Below are 7,589 nucleotides of genomic sequence, written 5' to 3'. Positions count from 1 at the left end.
ACGTAAAAACATATTTTTTTTGTGGGGATAAAAGTATAATTTGATGATTCCTAATATTTTCAGAAAAATTGATTTCATCTTGACTGAAGTTTAAGAACTCTGTGATAGCTAAGTTATTTTAAGAAAACTGCGGTTATTTTCCAGCAAAACCGATGGCCAAACCGGCAGCGCCGAACACACCGCAGGAATGTTCGGCGGAGTGCCGGGCGCCACGCTTGGTGCCCGCCGAAACAGGGTACTTTTGACCTCTCACCAATTCTGACTCTATTTACATGTGAGCTCCATGGATTTTTTTCGTGAACAGAAGGAGCTCCATTTGAGAGCTGCAAGGGATAACCATGCGTACGTACTACCCAGGTAGAATAACCGAAAGAAGAGAACGTGGCCAGTCGATCCAGCGCCGAATTCCCTAGGCGTGTTACAGGACACAATCATGATGCGCTCCGGGGCAGGTGTAGTACGATCTCGATCGCGGTTCTTTTATCGCACCTCGTGAATGCTAAACTAAACTCCGGGACGAGTTACAGAACAAGTATAATATAGCGCCCGGATCACATCCTTGGCTACCGTGACGGCATGGATCGAGCTCGATCGAGTACATCTGATCGATCACTACGGGCAGAATAGCATAATATTTTCTCTCCCCCCTCGTGCCGTCCAAGACATACTATAACCAGTGGATTCTCTAGCTAAGCTAACAGTATCAGCAAGTTTAAACCACTGTGCATGGAATGCATGGCAAGGGCCGGCCGTTGGGTCTTTGATTCCCTGCTATTGCACAGCGCCCTAGCTCGCAGGGCGATCGATTAAACAAAAAGATCGGGCAAAGATCTGATGCATGAGAATGTTCTCTCGGGTCGCGACGCCGACGGGCTGCAGGTGGTCGCAAGCTCATCATGGCGGTTTCCGATCGAATCTCTCTCTCTCTCTGCTCCGCCTCTGGCGGCGCGCCTCCCGATCGATGGCGACGGATGGATTGGAAACACCAGGTTTTGTTTTTTACTGTCGTGCTGCCTGCCCTCCATGGATTCCGAGGAATAAAGCGCATCCGAGCCGATCTGATAAAGCCGTGACGTATCCACAGCCAATTGTTTAATTCGACGTGCTCCGCCCCGACAAACAAGAGGACAATCCTGGAATTCATCGAGCTGTAAGCCTATAGTACATGTGCACAGTCATGCTTAAATGTTAACGAAAAAAGATAATTACACCATTCATACAAAACATTTTGTTCGGCATGTGCATTCATACAAAATCTATTCGGACGTGATCCCACGGTACATAACCTTATCATGCATGTGCAAGTTCATACAACACATCCCAGCAGCCGCCACGTATGCTCTGTAATTTTGCAAGGAAGCCCCTGAATCATTTTTTGTCACGATGAAATCACCTCCCCTCTCCTCTCATGTCGCTCCTCTCTCCTCTCACTCACTCACTCGACGAAATCCCCAATCCTCTCGCGACGAAATCCCCATCGCCTCTGACTCGACAACCCTAGCGGCGACGGAATCATGGCGGCAGCGGCGCATGGCGGACGAAAAGGGGTCGATGCAGAGCACTGGCAGGTCTCCGCCCCAGGATTCCACCGAGGAGGGGTGTGGTGGAGGGGCCGGCCCGTGCCCGCCGGTGCTCGATGTCGCACTCAGCACATGCGAGATGTGGAGGCGCGGGCGGAAACGGAGGCGGAGGTCCGGGCGAGGTGGCACCAAAGAAGCTGTACAACAAGGCCATAATTAATTTTGTACTGCATTCTGGCGTCGGAGGAGGAGAGAGCGGCAATGGCGGAGCCAATCGGCTAGCGGCCAGTGCTGGATCCCAACGTGAGCATGGAGGATCACGTGCGCATCCTCACGGTGCAGGTGGACGCGCAGGCACCGTTGTTGCCCCAGCCATCCCCGGGGTGCCATCTGGAAGGAGGGCGATGCCTCGGCTACAGTTACGGTTGAGTACTAATGGAAGGAGGTCAACGACGATGGTCGACGGCGGTGCTGGTGCTCCAAAGGTACGTGCTCTGGATCTTGTTTGCTTAACTGAACATTTGTTTGTTGCTGCAAAATTCAGTTAGCTGAAATGCACTCTTCTTTGCTCAATTCTCAGTATCATAGAAGCTCACAAGTAATATTGGTTGATGACAACACGTTGCTGGTGAGGAGGATTGCTGAACTGGAGCAAGAGATTGGGAAATTAAAGGCAGAGAATCAAAACTTGGTGAAAACGCACTTGTTGGAGATGAGAAATAGCGATAGCAAGGACTTTAGGATAGTTACTGTTCATTTGTGCTTGTGTACTGGTCTATGCTTGTGTAGCTTTGATCACTAGGCTTATTATGTCATGAGCTTATGTCAATGTTAGTGTACTCTTCTGAATCTATGAAATAAAGTTACTGTCTTTGTCAAATATTCCAGTGTTGCAACTTTGCAAGCAATGAAAATAGTATGAAATATCTCAGTACATTAAACAACTGAATAAGTTCAAATTTGAACTAAAACATGGAGGACAAGAAGCAACATAGTTCACTCATGAACTAAACATTGGGCATTGCAGAGGCATCTACATTTCAGGTGCATTTTGACTTATTTGGATTTTCTCTAGGACATCTGCATTTAGATCAGGAATGTTAGACTGTCTTGCTCCATCTTGTTCATCACCAAACAACAGCCAATGTGCTAATCCAGGCCCATTGTTGTATGTGTTTGCCCTATTTCTTTCTGTTGCAGGTTGTGATGGAGCATCTGTGCATGCCCTTCTCTTGGAAGATCCTCTTCCTCTTCCTCTAGTAGGTTGTGATGTACTAGCATATGTGCTTCCATGATCAGGTGTTCCCTTCTTCTTGCTCTTTCCTCTTCCTCTTCATCTTCCTCTACCCCAGTCTGCTGATGTACTTGTGGTTGCTCTTCTCTGTGCAGTTGTGACTCTTGCTGATGGAAGAAATTCTCTAGCTGTAGCCACAAAGGTGCTCTCATCAGGCAAAGGACCTTGAACCCTTGGCAGTGGTAAATGAGCTCTTTCCTGCATAAATACCATGAATGCTATATGAATTTCTAGGTTAGATAAGTACTGCAAAAAATTATAGACAATGCTATATTAGTGTCACCTCTTGTCCAATATTCTTGACCATGGTTTGCTGGTTATGCATTGGATCACCTGTGGGATCAGGTTTTTGGGGAATTATGTGCTCCAACATTGATGGATCATCATAGTCCCCATTTTCCACATCTACTTGAACATTCACTCTGTTCTGGTCCTCTAGCCACTTAGTATGCCTTTTTTTTTGTTGTGGTCAGGGTTTCCGCATATTGTGCAATGCATGGTCATGCCTGCCCTAGCTAGTTAGTATTTTAACTCTTTTTTCACCTTTTCCTCTCGAGTTTTCCTTCTATTCTTTTTAGGCCTACCCATGACCTTAGTGTACAGAGGAGGATGTACTTTAGGCACCTTCATTTTCTGCCAGTGTACCCTAGATCTGAGAGGCACCAAGGGATAAGCATAAGCTCTTTTGTATGATTCTATGTTGTAGCAGCTGTGCACCAAGGAGCATGGATGCCTCCTATCATCTCCGCAACATACTATAGCAGGATGGTAGGGAATGCCTGTCAATTGCAACCTCTTGCAATAACACATCCTTCCCATCATATCCATAGTGTAGGTTCTCTCATCCTCATGAGATGTCACATGAAATAAACCTCCTCATGCATGAGATGGACTGATGAGTGCAGAGCACACCGTCGGGGAACCCCAAGAGGAAGGTATGATGAGCACAGTAGCAAGTTTTCTCTCAGTAAGAAACCAAGGTTTAATCGACCAGTAGGAGAAAGGAATGACTTCTGAAGGTGTTGCTAGCTGACTTTTGGCAGGGCGCACTACCGGCGTCAGCAACAACGTAGAACCTGCACATAACACAACCAAAATACTCTGCCCCGACTTACAGTGAGATTGTCAATCTCACCGGTTTTGCTGAAAACAAAGGATTAACCGCATAGTGTGAAAATATATGTTTGTTTGCAGTGGAATTAAAGAGACCAATGCTTGCAGTAAGTAAACAGAACATGATGATTTTATCAGTGTAAATGGAAGGACCGGGGTCCACAGTTCACTAGAGTTGTCTCTCCATAAAGATAAATAACATGCTGGGTGAACAAATTACAGCTGGACAATTGACAGAATAAAGACCATACATGAGAAGATGATTACTATGAGATTCATTTGGGCATTACAACATAATACATAGACCGTAATCCAACTGCGTCTATGACTAATAATCCACCTTCCGGTTAGCGTTCACACCCCTTTCAGTATTAAGTTGCAAGCAACAAATTATCGCATTAAGCAAAGTTTGTAAAGTAAACAATAGAATAATCCTTAGACAAAGCATTTTTGTTTTCTCCCTAGTAGCAACAACACACCTACAATCTTATAAGTTATTGTCACTCTTTCAGATTACTAGAGGCATGAACCCACTATCGAGCATAAATACTCCCTCTTGGAGTCACAAGCACATACTTTGCGAGAGCATCTACTAGCAACGGAGAGAATGCAAGATCACAAATAACATATGACAAGTATATAATCAATCTCAACCATAGTATTCAATATTCATCGGATCCTAGCAAACACAACATGTAGGATTACATAAAGATGATCTTGATCATGATAGGCAGCTCACAAGATCTAAACATGACGCATAAATTGGAGAAGACAACCATCTAGCTACTGCTATGGACCCGTAGTCCAGAGAATTACTACTCACGCATCACTTCGGAGGCGGGCATGGTGATGTAGAGGCCTCTGGTGATGATCTCCCTCTCCAGCAGGGTACCGGGAAGAGCTTCAGAACCCTCCCGAGCTAGGGTCGGCGATGACGGCCGCGACGGAACTTTTCATGGATGGAGGCTCATGTATTTAGGTTTTTCTCGAACAGGTGAATAAATAGGCAGAAGGGTGAGGTCGGTGGGTGCCCAAGGATCCCACACCACCCCTAGGCGTGGCCAAGGATGGCCTGCGTCTAGGGAAGGTGTGGCCGCCTCCTAGCACATCTTCGTCTCTCCTCCAGACTCCGTCTTTGTTACAGTAAAATAGGAACTTTGGCTTTTGTTTCTTCCAATTCCGAGAATATTTCCTGTACAACTTTTCTGAAATACAAAATAGCAGAAAACTGAGAACTGGCACTGTGGCATCTTGTAAATAGGTTAGTTCCGTAAAATGCATAAAAGTGCAACGAAGTGTAAACAAAACATATAGAAATTGGTGTAAAACAAGCATGGAGCATCAAAAATTATAGATACGTTTGCAACGTATCATGCTCCTAGCTTCTTTGCCCATTCAATTGCCTTGTCGATTTTCTTCTTTATGTTTGGACAAATGGTTCCACTCCATTTGTCTGCTTCTTTAAGCTTGCCCACATTCTTATGCATCATTTTGTAGAAAAGTGTCTCAAGCATCGATAGCACAGCAAATTCCCAGGCCTCAAGAATGTACTTGTTGAAAACCTCAGAGTGATTATTTAACATCATGTCACATTTAGGGAAATCACTGAAGAAAGCTTTCACAAATGTGTTAGGTGGTAATTCATCCACCCATTTCCAGGCCTCCTCACTGTCAACTTTGAGCTTCTCCATGTTTCTTTCTCATGTAGGAATGTTTGTTGACCTAGCAATAGCCCATAGATCATTCTTCAGAGTTTCTCCTTTATGTTTTTTGTGGAAATTTTGATATAGATGCCTGACACAATACCTGTCTCTGAGTCAGGGAACACCTTCTTCACTGCATTTATGAGCCCCTTCTGCCTATCACTCATAAAGTGAATGGGGATGTGTTTGTAATGTTTAGATCATCTTCAAAGTTGTCATAAACCACTCCCAGGAGCTTGTGCACTCCACCTCAACTAGACCCATTGCTATAGGATAAATACAATCATTTGGATCAACTCCAACTGTTGTAAGCAAATTTCCATTGTACCTTGTCTAGATGTGGCATCCATCCAAGCAGATAAATGGTCTGCATCCTTCAAGAAATTTCCTTTTGCAAGCATCATAGGACCAATATAAAGTTGCCAAGTTTTCCTTGGGTTCAGGATCTGAATGCTCTTTTATTTGATTTGTGCCAAGACAGAATTTAGAGCCTAGGTTTGATCTCATTAGTTCATGTCCATAATCACACAAAATAGCAAATTTCTCTCCCTCATCTCCATGTATTATATTCAAAGTAGCCTTTTTTAGATCTTCCCAACTTAAATCCGTTAGGTCACATGTTGAATCTTCTTTGAACTTTTGCAGCAAATGCCTTCAAATCAAGTTTCTGGTTGTCTTCGAACTCATCCATGAAACATGATGTAAGAAATGGAGTTTCAATGTCTTGAGCTCCCAAACTGTAACATCCAAAATTTTCAAACAAAGAGAAAATGAATTTCCCTATTTCCAAATTTTGGAACCAACAAAAACTTTTATTACAAATTGTGCTATGCATAGTACTCATGCTTAATTCTGGTGCTATTTCCATAATTGTTTGTTGAAGTATATTGAAATGATCTTAAACCCTAAACCTCACCCCTCTTTTCACCATCCAAGTTAAAAACAAACTAAAAAGAAATTAAATAAGAGAAGGGCCTATGTGCCTATGGCTATTTTTGTAAAACTTTACCCTAGGCTTTTCTACCTTGATTAGAGAATTGGACAACCTTAATAAAACTTACCTAGTACTTATCAAACCAAATCCAAGGTGAAACAAAAGAACTTAAAAAGAAAATAAAAATGCCATAGAGGCATATGAGAGTAAATTGCAAATTTATGAATTTGAGGATCTCGACCCTAAGACTTGTGGTGAATGATTGGATCACTCCTCTATACCATTTCAACACTCAACAACATCAATTGGGTCAAGAAAATATCAAATCAAAAATCAAACAAACATATGCATAGAGGCATATGTGGCACATAGCCATACTACCAAATTTTGACTTATGCCCTTCTACTTTGCCCAAATGGTGTGAAACCATCTCTAAACCTAATCTCACACTAAATGGACCCTAGACCATGCCTAAGTGAGGCAAAGAAAAGGAAAGTAAGAAATTAAGAAAAATACTATTCATCACATACATGTGTTTATGGCCATTTTTGCAAATCTTTGAACTAGGCAGGCATGATTTTCATTTACACACACACTCTTTTATTCATTGGATTTTGGACTAAACCCATTTTGTTCTGAGATGATCATTGCTCTCCTATGTCCTCTGCATCAAACCAGTACAAGCCTTGGATGATTAAAGCCACAAAGCAAGCAAAACATCACCATGCCGTACCCATGCCGACCCTCATGCCACTCATCCTCTCCACCCCTCTCTGGCCAGCCTTGCCATGTCAACTAGGTAGCCCTCACTCTCTCCTGCACGCTGGTACCCTCCCTGGCTCGAAACACGCATGACATTGGTCAAGCTCGACGCGCCCAGACACGCACAGTACATGCCAGCATGCGTGCTCACCGTGCACTGGACGCGCTAGAGCGGCGAGTCGTGCCATCGCCTCAGACCTCCCCGGCAACCCTATTTCTGCATCGAGCACCCTCACCACTCCAGCTAGCCCCTAGACATGCTC

The sequence above is a fragment of the Lolium perenne genome, chromosome 4 (genome assembly GCF_019359855.2).
Source record: "Lolium perenne isolate Kyuss_39 chromosome 4, Kyuss_2.0, whole genome shotgun sequence".
In the NCBI taxonomy this organism is placed as follows: Eukaryota; Viridiplantae; Streptophyta; class Magnoliopsida; order Poales; family Poaceae; genus Lolium; species Lolium perenne.
Note: the sequence above shows the minus strand (reverse complement) of the source record.